Source organism: Chrysochloris asiatica, unplaced genomic scaffold (genome assembly GCF_000296735.1).
Source record: "Chrysochloris asiatica unplaced genomic scaffold, ChrAsi1.0 scaffold00063, whole genome shotgun sequence".
Lineage (NCBI taxonomy): Eukaryota > Metazoa > Chordata > Mammalia > Afrosoricida > Chrysochloridae > Chrysochloris > Chrysochloris asiatica.
This window is the reverse complement of record NW_006408581.1, coordinates 8,302,422-8,315,160: the sequence shown is the minus strand read 5'-3', so window position 1 is coordinate 8,315,160 and position 12,739 is coordinate 8,302,422. Positions and strand designations below refer to the sequence as shown.

The following is a 12,739-nucleotide window of genomic DNA, read 5'->3' as shown; positions in this document are numbered from 1 at the left end:
TCTGTTTTGTTTTGTTTGGGTTGTTTTGTTGGCAGTCTAGCAGTTGTTTTAAATTTTCCTTACAATCAATAAATGAGAGGAGAAACCTTGAATCACCTGTAAGCATTTTAGTTCTAAACAATAAATACTCAAAATGAATGCATGAATAGAATCAGGTTTGGGTCATAAAAAGAAAATGTATCCTTGTTGCTGTAGTTGGGTGTGTGTTTTTAAGGAGACTTTCCTTTTCAGAATGCTATCATCATTACTAAAGTTTTACACATCCTTGACAGTAAAAATACTTGCTTCTGATGAGCACAAAGATGTTGTAAAGAATCTCAAGACGACTAAAACTCAAATTCCCTCCTTACTAAAGCCTGAGGTACAAATCTTAATAGTGATATTTATCTCTACCTGACAATAATGTCCCTAGATCTTACAGAAAAGTCCCAGTTGTCATATCCTATCTGCCTTTATCTAGTACAGACTTGTTTATTGAAATAGTTAAATTGATTTTTTTAAGAGGTTCTATTTGCTCATGTTCATTCATAAATTAATTAAATATTGAGAATTTAGAATCTGAGATATGTCTTTTTAATGATTACAATGTTGTACAAACATTAATTAATATTTGTTTTAACCTTATATACATACATGCATGCATATAACATAAATTGGGAGCATGGTGGCTCTATAGGATAAACACTGGATTGCGAACCACTAGGACAGTGGTTTGAGCCCACAACTGCTCTGTGGGAGAAAGAAAGGCTTTATACTCCCACAAAGATTCACAGCCTCGCTATGAGTCAAGGTCTCTTGGAAGCAGAATCAACTGTACAGCACTTCACATCAACACCAACATGATATAAATGATTATAATTTCTTAGTCTCTAGAGATATGACTAACACAGAAGCCTTATTCTGAATATCTGTTATTGTTGTTATGTGCCGTAAAGTCAGTTCTGACCCATAGGGACACTGTATAGAGTATCTGAGGAGTGGCTGGTGAGCTTTAACTGCAAACATTGCGGTTCAAACTGACTTTGCAAACCAGCGCATTAACTTATAGAGCCACACCATGGCTCCATATTTAATACTTAGTTTTCTTTAAAAACCTATACAGGGTCGCTATGGGTAAAAAGCGATTCAACAACACTTAGCAACAACAACAACAATCTTTAATAAAATATATTCAAAAGAATTTCCTTAAATGCAAGTAGAATTTGGCTGAATTTTAAAAATAGTTGTAGTAGTACATCAATAAGGAACTTCAGAAAATTCAAGCCAGATTCATAAGAGGATGTGGAACAAGGGATATCATTGTTGATGTCAGACGAATCTTGGATGAAAGTGAGACAATATCAGAAACATATTATTTTTATCAATTATGCAAAGGCATTTAACTGTGTGGATCATAACAAACTAGGGATAACATTGCAAAGAATGGGTATTCCAGAACACTTGATGGTGCTCATGACGAACCTGTACATAGAAAATGATGTAGTCATTAGAACAAAGCAAAGGGATACTAAATGGTTTAAAACAAAGAAAAGTGTGTGCCATGGTTGTATCATTTCACTGTACTTATTCAATATGTATGCAGAGCAAATAACTAATTAGAAACTAGATTATATGAAGAAGAACTTGGAGTTAGGGTTGGAGGAAGACCCATTAACAACATGTGATATGCAAATGACATAGCCTTCCATGCTGGAAAGGAAGAGAATTTAAAATACTTACTGATGTAGATCAACGATTACAACTCTCAGTATGGAATGCACCTCACTGTAAAAAACAAAAACAAAAACAAAAAAACATACACACACACACACACAAATCCTCACAACTGAACCAATAAACAGTATCATAACAAAAGCAGAAATGACTGAAGTTGTTAAAAAACTTAGTTTTGCTCAGATCCACAATTAACACTAATGGAAGCAGCAGTCAAGAAATTAAAGGACATATTGCCTTAGGCAGGTCTAATGTGTTAAAATGTGAAAGAGTAAAGATGTCACTTTGAGGAATTAAGTGTACCTGACACAAGCCATGGTATTTCCAGTAGCCTCCGGTAGTGTAATGGTTACGAATCGGGCTGCGAACCTTAGGGCTAGCAGTTTGAAACTATCAGCTGCTCCGTGGAAGAAAGATGAGGCTATCTGCTCCCGTAAAGATTTACAGCCTCGGAAACTCTGTATGGGGTCGCTATGGGTCGGAACCAACTCTACGGCACTTAACAACAACAACATATACATGTATAAGTTGGACAGTGAACAAGGAAGACCATAGAAGACTTGTTACATTTAAATGATGGTGTTTGAGAAGATATTGGAAGTATAGTACACTGAAAGAAAAAACAACAACAACAACAACAAGAAACGAATCTGTTTTGGAAGAAGTACAACCAGAATATTCCTTATAAACAAGTATGGCAAAGCTTCATCTATTGTACTTCAGCCATGTTTTCAGAAGGGTCCAGTCCCTGGAGAAGGGTATTATATTTGTAAAAGGGAAGGTCAGTGAAACCCAGGAAGAACCCTACAAGATGTATTGACACAGTAGGAGCAACAGTGGGTTAAAACATAACGACAATTATGAGATTGGCAGAGTACCTGGCTATGCTTTCTTCGCCTATGCACAGGGTCACCATGAGTTGGAACCAAACACAACGCTGTTATTGTTAAGTGCTGTTGAGTAGGTTCTGACTCATAGTGACATTATATAGGGTTTTAGAAGAGATGGGTTTGAATCGCCAATATTGTGGCTACAGTCTAGCACTTATCCTCCAGTGCCATCAGAATTTCTAACACAATAACAACATGAATCTTGGTGTGACTCTGTAGGATAAGTACTGGATTGCTAACCACAAGGTTTATGATTTAAACTCACCAACTGGTCTTCGGAAATCATATACAGGGTCACTATGAGTCGGAACCAACTCAACAGTACTTAACAACAACAATATAATATGCAATGTTTGCATATTAGGAAACTATATACACTGCTCCTGTAATGCTAAAATTACTCAAGTTGTTTAGAAAATCAAGTCACTTAAGATAACGCATCATAGCATTATAATCAAATTGTAATTTGACCCTCAAATAATAAAATTAATCATAACCCACAAACATAGTAACCAGATTTGACTGTTAGTATTTTGTACACACTGTTGTTGATGTTAGGTGCCATTGAGTCGATACCGACTCATAGCTACCCTATGCACAATAGAACAAAACACTGTCTGATCCTGGGCCAACCTCACTATTGTTGCCACCCTTGAGCTCGTTGATGCTGCCACTTTGCCAATCCATCTCCCTGGGAGTCTTCCTCTTTTTCTCTGACCCTCCACTTTCTCCAGAACTGATCCCTAAAGGGACTAAACGTTGCTCCTACTGATCAAGAGTAAGCATTGAAACTGTTATTAAATCTCTACTCTTCCCTGCCTACTATGTCTTCCAAAATCATTGCTGTATTAATTAAAGAACCAGTTTTAAAGGGTATCTTTAGAGACTTGTTTTGACTGGATCCACAGTTTTTCTAAGTACAATCATTTTCAATGATCTCCTCTCCCAATACCCTTCTTTTTCCCTGACTAGACTTCTTGAGAAATTGGTTGGTACTCTTGGTTTCTACATACAGTCACGCTTCATCATCACCACAGCTCTTGCTAAGTTTACTAATGACTGAGAGCTGAATTTTAAGAAATCTTTTTAGATTTCATTATCTTTTGACTATTTGAAGCATTTTAGATTTTGACTAAATTCTTTGGAGTCAGGAAATCTCCATGCAAAAAACACTACTTGAGCATACTTATTTTTGTTTCTTACCATTTATGGAATTCCATTTTTGTCATAGCAAATTGAGGATAGCAAGTCCTACTTATTTGGTTAGTTTTTGCAATCAAATATGACTGTGAGTATATAGCAAAAGCATTGCATAATATCTGAAATACATTAAACCCTTAAGAAATGCTAACTTTTTCTCCTTTCTAAAATGACTACTCCATGTGACTTCTTTCACTCTGTTTGCCTTTACACTCAATATCTTTACTTTACTCCTTACAGATATTTCAAATGTCAGTGTTCAAAAAGCCAAAGGCCATAAGGAACACAGCTGTTGCCAACAAAGTCAAATTCCTAACAAGATAGGTTACACAATGGGCTAGTTCTTGCTGTTTTAGCAGGGGGACAGTTAAGAGAGAATACTTTGGTTTTGTGCTGCATTGATTTACAGGAGGACCTGGAAAGGGAGTCTTCAGAATTTGTAAACTAGAAGTTTCTAGAAATGTCAATGGTCATAATTTTACAACTGTGATAATAAAAAAGATAACCCAAATGAGAACAAGCAAAAGCTATTAATTTGTAGCTTATTATATCAAGGGAGGAGTTCTGATGTAGCACTGTAGGTTAATGCATCAGACTGTAATGTTGCTTGAACTGCAAGGTTCATGGTTTAAGTTCACCAGCTGCTCCTTGGAAACCTTATACAGGGCGCGATGAGTCGGAATCAACTCTATGGCACTTAACAACAACAACAACATATCAAGGGGGAGTCCTGTTATGGCACTGTAGGATAAGCACTGGACCAAAAGTTTGTTTTTAAACACAAGATCTGTGCTTCAAATTTACTAGCAGCTCTTATAAATTCTATATAGGGTTGCTATGAGTTGGAACTGACTTGACAGTACTTAACAATGTCAACATAACAAAGGAGGCAGCTATCATCACCTTATATTAACAGGCATGCAGTGGCAGATAAGGAAGTAGGAAAGCATTTTTAATAATAATACATATTTATATTTTGTGATTATTGTTAAGTGCCATTGAGTAGAGTCCAACTAATGATGACCCTGTATAGAGTTTCTGAGGAGCAGCTGGTGAGCTTGAACTGCTGACCTTGCAGTTCAAACCGACCTTGCAGTCCAGAGTATTAACTCACAGCACCATACCAGGCTCTCTCTATATATAATATATACATATTATATATAATATATGTATATATGTGTATATGTATATATATGTATGTGTATGTATATGTATATATATGTATGTATGTAAAATATGGTATTTTCTGGTTAGAGGTACACATTGGGAAACCTGAAGCAGGGTAACTTGCAGAAGGCCCTCCTGGATGATTGTTTGGGGGAACATATTTGCCTTTCTCTAGCTGGAAGTAAGCACAAAAATGAGGGAAATTGGCAGTTATTGACAAAGTCATGTTGATTCTGGGATGATTGCTGTAAAGATAGTAGCTTAACTTCCTGCTCTCATTATTGCAGAGATTGTGGATCAGAATTTTGTTCTGGCCATTGCTCATTTTTGCATTCTTTCTCTAAGAGTAAGTCTTAGATCAACTTGAATGTGATCTTATCTTGGCCTATATGGATTTAAATGAATTTGTGCTTTTAAAAAAAGTTTAGATAGTTAGTGGAGATTATCAAGTTTTCGGTATAGTTTGATTTATGTATTAGAGAGTAAAAGTATATAATACAGGTTGCAATTTCTTTTTAAATTCTCTGTTCACCTCTATTCCAAGAAGTCAACAAGCAAGGTTTTTACTCATCACAAACTACAAATATCTCCATCTGAATGTTTTTTTTAAAAAAACTATCTCAAAACTAATGGCTAAACTCTTTCCATTTTTACATTGAAAACATTTTTTACTTTTATTTAACCTCTAAATTTGGACTATTGATTTTAGATTACTTTTTTCTTCTTCTTTAGAAATCTATGTTTATTTTCCATCAACCTTATTTCCATTTTCTAAGAGACTGTGAAAGAACAGCTTAAGACAACTCAGTGTTTGTTCCCACCCACTCAGTGGCCCCAGTAGTGGGGGCTGCGGACCAGTCTTCAGTTGCAGGCTGAGCACTGTAGTCTTCAGTAGGGAACTGAAATAGACACAGAGGGCAACTGCATACCTTCAGACCAGTCTGCAACCTCGGGCTTGTTGTTGTTAAGTGCCATCGAGTCGATTCCGATCCATAGCGACCCTGTATAAGATTTCCGAGGAGCAGCTGGTGAGCTTGAACCGCCAACCTTGCAGTGCAAACGGCTTTGCGTCTGGCGCATTAACCCACAGCGCCACACCAGGATTGAGCTGCAGTAAATCCGAGAGCAGGAGCAGTCCACTTGCCCTGAAATTCTAACTTTGTCACAGCCTGTTCAGAAGCTACCTGGTCTTCTTTTTCAATCTCTTCTGGTTCTATAGAAATACAGATGAGGCCTGACTTCCCACCGATGCTCCCAGAAGATGGTGCCACAAATGCGCAGCATTTCCTGACCCAGACTCCATCACATCAGACCCACTTAGTGAGCTCTCTTGTTGTTACCTGGGATGGCAATGCCCACGTAGCGTAAAGGAGAATCTGTGCTGCACAGAGCAATGGTGGGCAAGTTGTTTCTGTGAGAGGTTGGTGGCCAGCCTTGGGATCAGTAACCACCAGAACCCGAGGCTCTAGGAAGGCTGCCTGGATCTGATTCGTGAAGGTTCCTCGAGTGAACCCAGCAATAGGAGTGGCTCCAGTGGCAGCAGCAAACTTCAGCACAGCTCGCTGGCCAGTATTCCTGGAGGATATGACACTAACATCAGCTGGGTTTTCAATGGCAAAAATGGCCCGAGCTGCCAACAGAAACTTCTCCTAGGTCTTCTTTAGGTTTCTGATGTAGATGCCATCACGTTTCCTTTTGTAGATGTACTGTTCCATTTGGAAGCCAAGGTTGGTGCCACCTAAGTAGGTTCCTGCTGCAAGGAATTTGAGGACGTCCTCTTCCTTTATTTGCAGGACATCAAGGGCTCCGGATTTTGTGAAAGTTTCCCCTTTAAGTCACAACGAAAACCCAGAACAATGGCATATGGACCTATCTCTGGGTAGTGCAGAGAGCTGATTACGTTTTATATTTACTGGCTTAATCCATTTTTAGCTGTCTTTTGCAAGAACTATAGTAAAATACAAAGGAGTACTGACGGGTAGTTCTATGGGCTAGGTAAAGCACTGCAGACTGCAAGGTGGTGGTTGTTATTAACTGTCATCATGTCGTTCTGACCCATAGCAACCCTGCATAGGGTTCTGAGGAGCAGCTGGTGAGCTTGAACTGCCGACCTTATGGTTTAAACCGACTTCGCAGTCCATCCAGCATATTAACCCACAGTGCCTCACCAGGACTCCTAAGAACCTTTTCACAGATGGGTTTTTACTTTTATTGTTGTTGTTGTTAAGTACTGTGGAGTCGGTCCCGATTTATAGCGACCCTGAACAGGGTTTCCGAGGCTGCAAATCTCTATGGGAGCAGAAAGCCTCATCTTTCTCCCACGGAACAGCTGGTAGTTTCAAACTGCCGATCTTGAGGTTAGCAGCCCGATTTGTAACCACTACGCGAGTAAAGCAAGATAATGGAGTCCTGGTATAGCGCAAAAATGCCTTGTTCAAAAATTTTTATCCGGCAAGGTAGTTGGTTTAAATACACCAGTGGCTGGTGCATTAGATGGAGATTGAAATACAGCAAACTACAAGAGAAAGATGAAGCTGTTTGCTCTCCTCCACCATTCTATCAGCTCTCTCAAAGCTTAATTCCCTGTACCAAGCGCTTCAGTCTTTGTATATATAATTTTGAGTAAATGTTGAGTGCATATGACAAATATTATAAATATCTAATGATGTTTCAGAAATATCTTAAGAATAAGAAGTTACTTTAAAATTGTGTCCATCTAGTTTTAAAGTTTTTTTGTTATCTCATATATGATAGAAAAAGCAAAATTTCTAACATATTAACTTATATTTTGATTTTTGATAAAACTTTTAAGTGGTGAATCAATTAACTGAATTGATTATATTTTTATACCTTTCCATATTTAATTAAAAAGTCTGTTAATATGTTCAAATAAATTTGGAGACATAATGAAATAATTTTCTATCAAATCTATTTCAAAAAACTTTAAGTAGAGAATATTTATCATATAAAGCAGTTCTGGGACACAAAGAGGTTAAAATACACAGCTGAACAAAAGAAATATAAGAATTTGTAGTTTATCCTTGAAAAACTTTTGTCACAATTGTACTCTGGTATGTATTCATCCCAAGTTGCTCTACCTGGGGAAATGCTTCAGACTCCAGAGTGCTCCCATAGACTCATAGCCCAAGATAAATATTATTAGTCAACTTGCTGTTGTTGTTGCTCTTGTTAGATGCCATAGAGTCAGTACCGACTCATAGCGATCTTATGCAGAGCAGAACAAAACACTGCCTGATTCTGGGCCAACCTCACTACTGTTGCCACACTTGAGTCCATCGATGCTGCCACTTGGCTAATCCATCTTGTTGGGGGTCTTCCTCTTTTTCTATGACCCTCCACCTTACTAAACACTATATCCTTCTCCAGAGACTGGTCCCACCTGACAATATGTCTGAAGTATGAGAGATGAAGTTTGGCCATCTTGGCCTACAAGGAGCATTCTTCCAAAACAGATCTATTGGTTCTTTTGGCAGCCCATGACACTTTCAATATTCTCCTTCAACACCATAACTCAAAAGCATCAATTTTTCTATGGTCTTCCTTATTCACTGTCCAGCTTTCACATGCATATGAGGTTATTGAAAATACCATGGCTTGGGTCAGGTGCACCTTAGTCCTCAAGCTGACATCTTTGCTCTTCAACACTTTTAAAAGGTCTTCTGCAGCAGATTTGCCTAATGCAATACGTCATTTGATTTCTTGACTGCTGCTTCTGTGAGTGTTGATAGTTGATCCAAGAAGAATGAAGTCATTGACAACTTCAAGATTTTCTCCATTGATAAGAATACTATTTATTGGTACAGTGGTGAGGATGTTTATTTTCTTTAATTGAGATGCAATCCATACCAAAGGCTGTGCTCTTTGCTCTTCATCAGTAAACGTTTTAAGTCTTCTTCACTTTCAGCAAGCAAGGTTGTTATCATCTGCATATCACGGGTCTTCAGTCTTTAGTGTTTAATGTATCAAATCTGTTCTTTAGATGATCTCTAAATTCAGGGAGGATATATTTGAGGTCATATTTTGGCTCTTGTGGACTTGTTTTCATTTTATTCAGCTTCACAAGCCACCACATTACAACAAACTAACAGACGAGTGGTGGATCAGGCAACTAAGGAGGTACTTTTAAGGAGCTCTGGTAGCGTAGTGGTTACGAAGCGGGCTGCACATCTCAAGATCAGCAATTCAAAACTACCAGCTGTTCCACAGAAGAAAGATGAGGCTTTCTGCTCCCGTAAAGATTTACAGCCTCAGAAACCCTGTACAAGGTCAACAGGAGTCGGAACCAACTCCACAGCACAAAACAACAACAACAACAACAGGGAGGTACTTTAGAAAGGTAATATGAAATAAAACTTCATAGTGAATATTAATAAATGTATGCAAGGCTATTTTTTGTTGGGGTACTTCTTTTGCACTCCCTCCAGTGTCTTGCTTTTGTTGTTATTGTCAAGTGCCATAGAAGCAGTTGCAATGCATAGTGACCCTGATTAGGGTTTCCAAGGGGTAGCTAGTGGGTTTGTACCACCAGTCTTGTAGTTAGAAGCCCAGTGCTTTACTACAGCATTATACCAGGACTCCATTGAAAGCAAAAAAAAACAACTGTCAAGAGTTTCTTAGATATTTTCACCCATGTTCCTTTTTAAGATATATGCTTTGATTATTTAGAAATAGTATAATGTGGAAAAGAAAGGAAGTATATTCAAAGCAAAAAAAAAAAAAAAAAAAAAGTCCCAAAACTTTTTTATAAAAAAATAATTAATTAAAAATAATAATAATCATTAATGTGCATGAGTGTATCAGCTACATTTTATTACTTGGCATTAATGCTGTATTCAGAATTTTGTATCCTGCTTTCTTATGTTTCACCTTTTGCCATGTAAATATGAAACTATTATAAAAATAGTTTAAATTTTTCTATAAGTTCATTCTGTATATCTATGAGTTCATTCTATATAATACTCAAATATGCATTTATACCACACTTAACTAATAAGTTAACCAGTAAACTAATAAGTTTCAATGTTTTGTTTCCCAATTTCCTAATAGAATAAATAATATAAAAAATCATAATGCTTAAATACTTGCCTGAAATTCTTAATAATTTGCTTCTTAAAGTTATTGTTATACTTTCATAAAAAATAAGGACATTTAAATGTTTTAAAATGTATTGTTGCTGTTGGGAATATGCAAAACAAAACATACATTAATGCAACAGTTTTTATTTTTATACTTTAGTGACATTGATTTCAGTGTATAAGACATGTAACCATTTTCACCATCCTTCTCTGAGGTTCCCCCCACCCCCAGTAACATAAACTCACTATCCTTTTATTTGTCAGTTTGGTTCCATAAAGATAGTTATTAAAATATATAACACTCAAGATGGATATTATTTTTTGAGTTAAGCTCAATTTTTATATGCAAAAGTTGGACAATGGATAAAGAAGTCCATAGAAGAATTGACACATTTGAATTATGGCATTGGAGAAGAATATTGAAAGTACTATGAAATTCTCGAAGAACCAGCAGATCTGTCTTGAAAGAAGTTCAGTCAGAATATTCTGCCCCTTAGAAACCAGGATGGTGAGACTTTATCTTTCATACTCCTGATATCAGCAGGTCCCAATCACTGGAGAAGGATATCATGCTTGGTAAAATGGAGGAGCAACAAGAAATAGGAAGAACGCCCCCAACAAGATGAATAGACACAGTGGTCGCAACAATGAACTCAAACGTAACAAGAATTATGAGGATGGCTCAGGACTAGGCAGTGTTTCATTGTCTTGTGCGTAGGGTTACTATGAGTTAGAATTAATTTGATGGCACCTAACAACAACAATTGTTTGGCATTAAGAAGACTTCAGATGATATTTTTTTAAGGTATAAGATTATCTCAGGGCAAGTGTCAAGAATTCATCCACCCTCCATGTTTAAGAAATCTAATGCTCATGAAAATTTAAAATCTGTTCTGCATTTCTCCTTTTTTGCTTAGGATTCTTCTATAGAACCTATGATCTAAATGTTCAGTAATGATGTTGTTGTTAAGTGCTGTCAAGTCAATTCTGACCCATAACAACCCTGTATAGGGTTTCCAAAGAGCAGCTGGTGAGCTTGAACTCTGCAGTCTTCCACATTAGCCCACTGCACAACACCAGAACTCCTCAGTAACAATAGGTAGGCATTATAGAGTTCCTCTGGACCCATGGAAAAGTTGAAGTTGTGTATGGAAACATTCACCACACATTTCATACACTTCTACTATTCCTGACACACCTTCTGTTGCTCCAGGTGAATAGAGACCAAATGATATACCTTGATAACTGCTTTTCACTCTACATCATAAGTTTATTAAAGGTCAAGACAAGGTCTTTTCCATAACATATATGTCATAAGTATTTATAAAGAAATGACTCTAATACACACAAAGACAAGAGCAATACAATCAGCCTGTGACCTAGGTAAACTAAACTTTGAACTGATTGATCATGTGCAACAGAAGATCATGAAAGAGAGTAAGCAATTCAGACAGAATATTTGAATCCAGAGATAAGAAGAGACAAAAATCAAATCATCCTAGATGATCTTAAAGTTGGATTTGTAGTTGACTTTGGTGTGGAGCTGTAAATAAGCACTGGATGCCTAACTGCAAGATAGCTAGTTCAAATCCACCAGCTGACTGTTGGAAACCCTATACAGGGTCAGTATGAGTTGGAATTGACTCAACAGCACTTGACAACAGCAACTGTTATCAACAGAATTACTGGAACAAAATGCTGACAAGTCATAGTAGTCTAATTTGAACCTAATAAAAATATTTTTTCCTCATTCTTCACCAATTCTTAAGTTTTTCTTATTGTTGTTAAGTGCCATCAAGTCAGTCCTGACTCCTAACAACCTTATGGGGTCTTCAAAGAGCTAGCCTAAATCCTATCCCCATGTTTATTTGGTGTGTATGCAATCTGAGAAACTAGACAAAATGAATAAGGATAAAATAGCAGGATAGGAGGAAGTCTAATTAGTAATCTGCCATATGCAGGTAACGCAACATTTTTTTTTTTTTTTTTTGCTGAAAGTGAACAAGATTTGAAGCACTTTCTGATGAAGATCAAATAATTCAGCCTTCAGTATGGATTATACTTCAATACAAACACAACAAAAATCCTGACAATTGTACCAATAAGCAACAACATGATAAACAGAGGGAAGACTGAAGTTGTAAAATATTTCATTTTACTTGGATCCACAATGACCATGGAAGAAGCATTCAAGAAATCAAACACCATATGGCATTGGGAAAATCTGTTGTGACAACCTCTCAAGTGTTAAAAAGCAAAACTGTCACTTTGAGAAATAAGGTACACCTGCCCCAACCCATGGTATTTTCAACAACCTCATATGCATTATAAAGATAGACAAAGAATATGGAAGATTAAGGAAGAAATGATGCTTTTGAATTATGATGTTAGCAAATAGTATTAAATATACAATGGACTGCCAGAAAAAAAAAAAGAATAAATCTGTTTTGAAGAAGTAAAACCATCTACTAATGTCTGATCCGCCCTTCTGAAGTATTGCATTGGGCAAATACGCTGTACAAGACCTTTATAAAGTATTGAAGAGTAGAGATGTCAGCTTGAGGACTAAGGTGTGCCTGACCCAAGTCATGGTATTTTCAATAACCTCATATGGATGCGAAAGTTGGACAGTGAATAAGGAAGATTGTAGAAGAATTGATGCCTTTGAGTTGT

General features: G+C 36.9%; 1 pseudogene; it reads right to left on the bottom strand.

Moving 5' to 3' along the window:
* Positions 1 to 5,764: 5,764 nt before the first annotated feature.
* LOC102841733 overlaps positions 5,765 to 12,739 on the bottom strand; it is a 10,436-nt pseudogene continuing 3,461 nt past the window's right edge.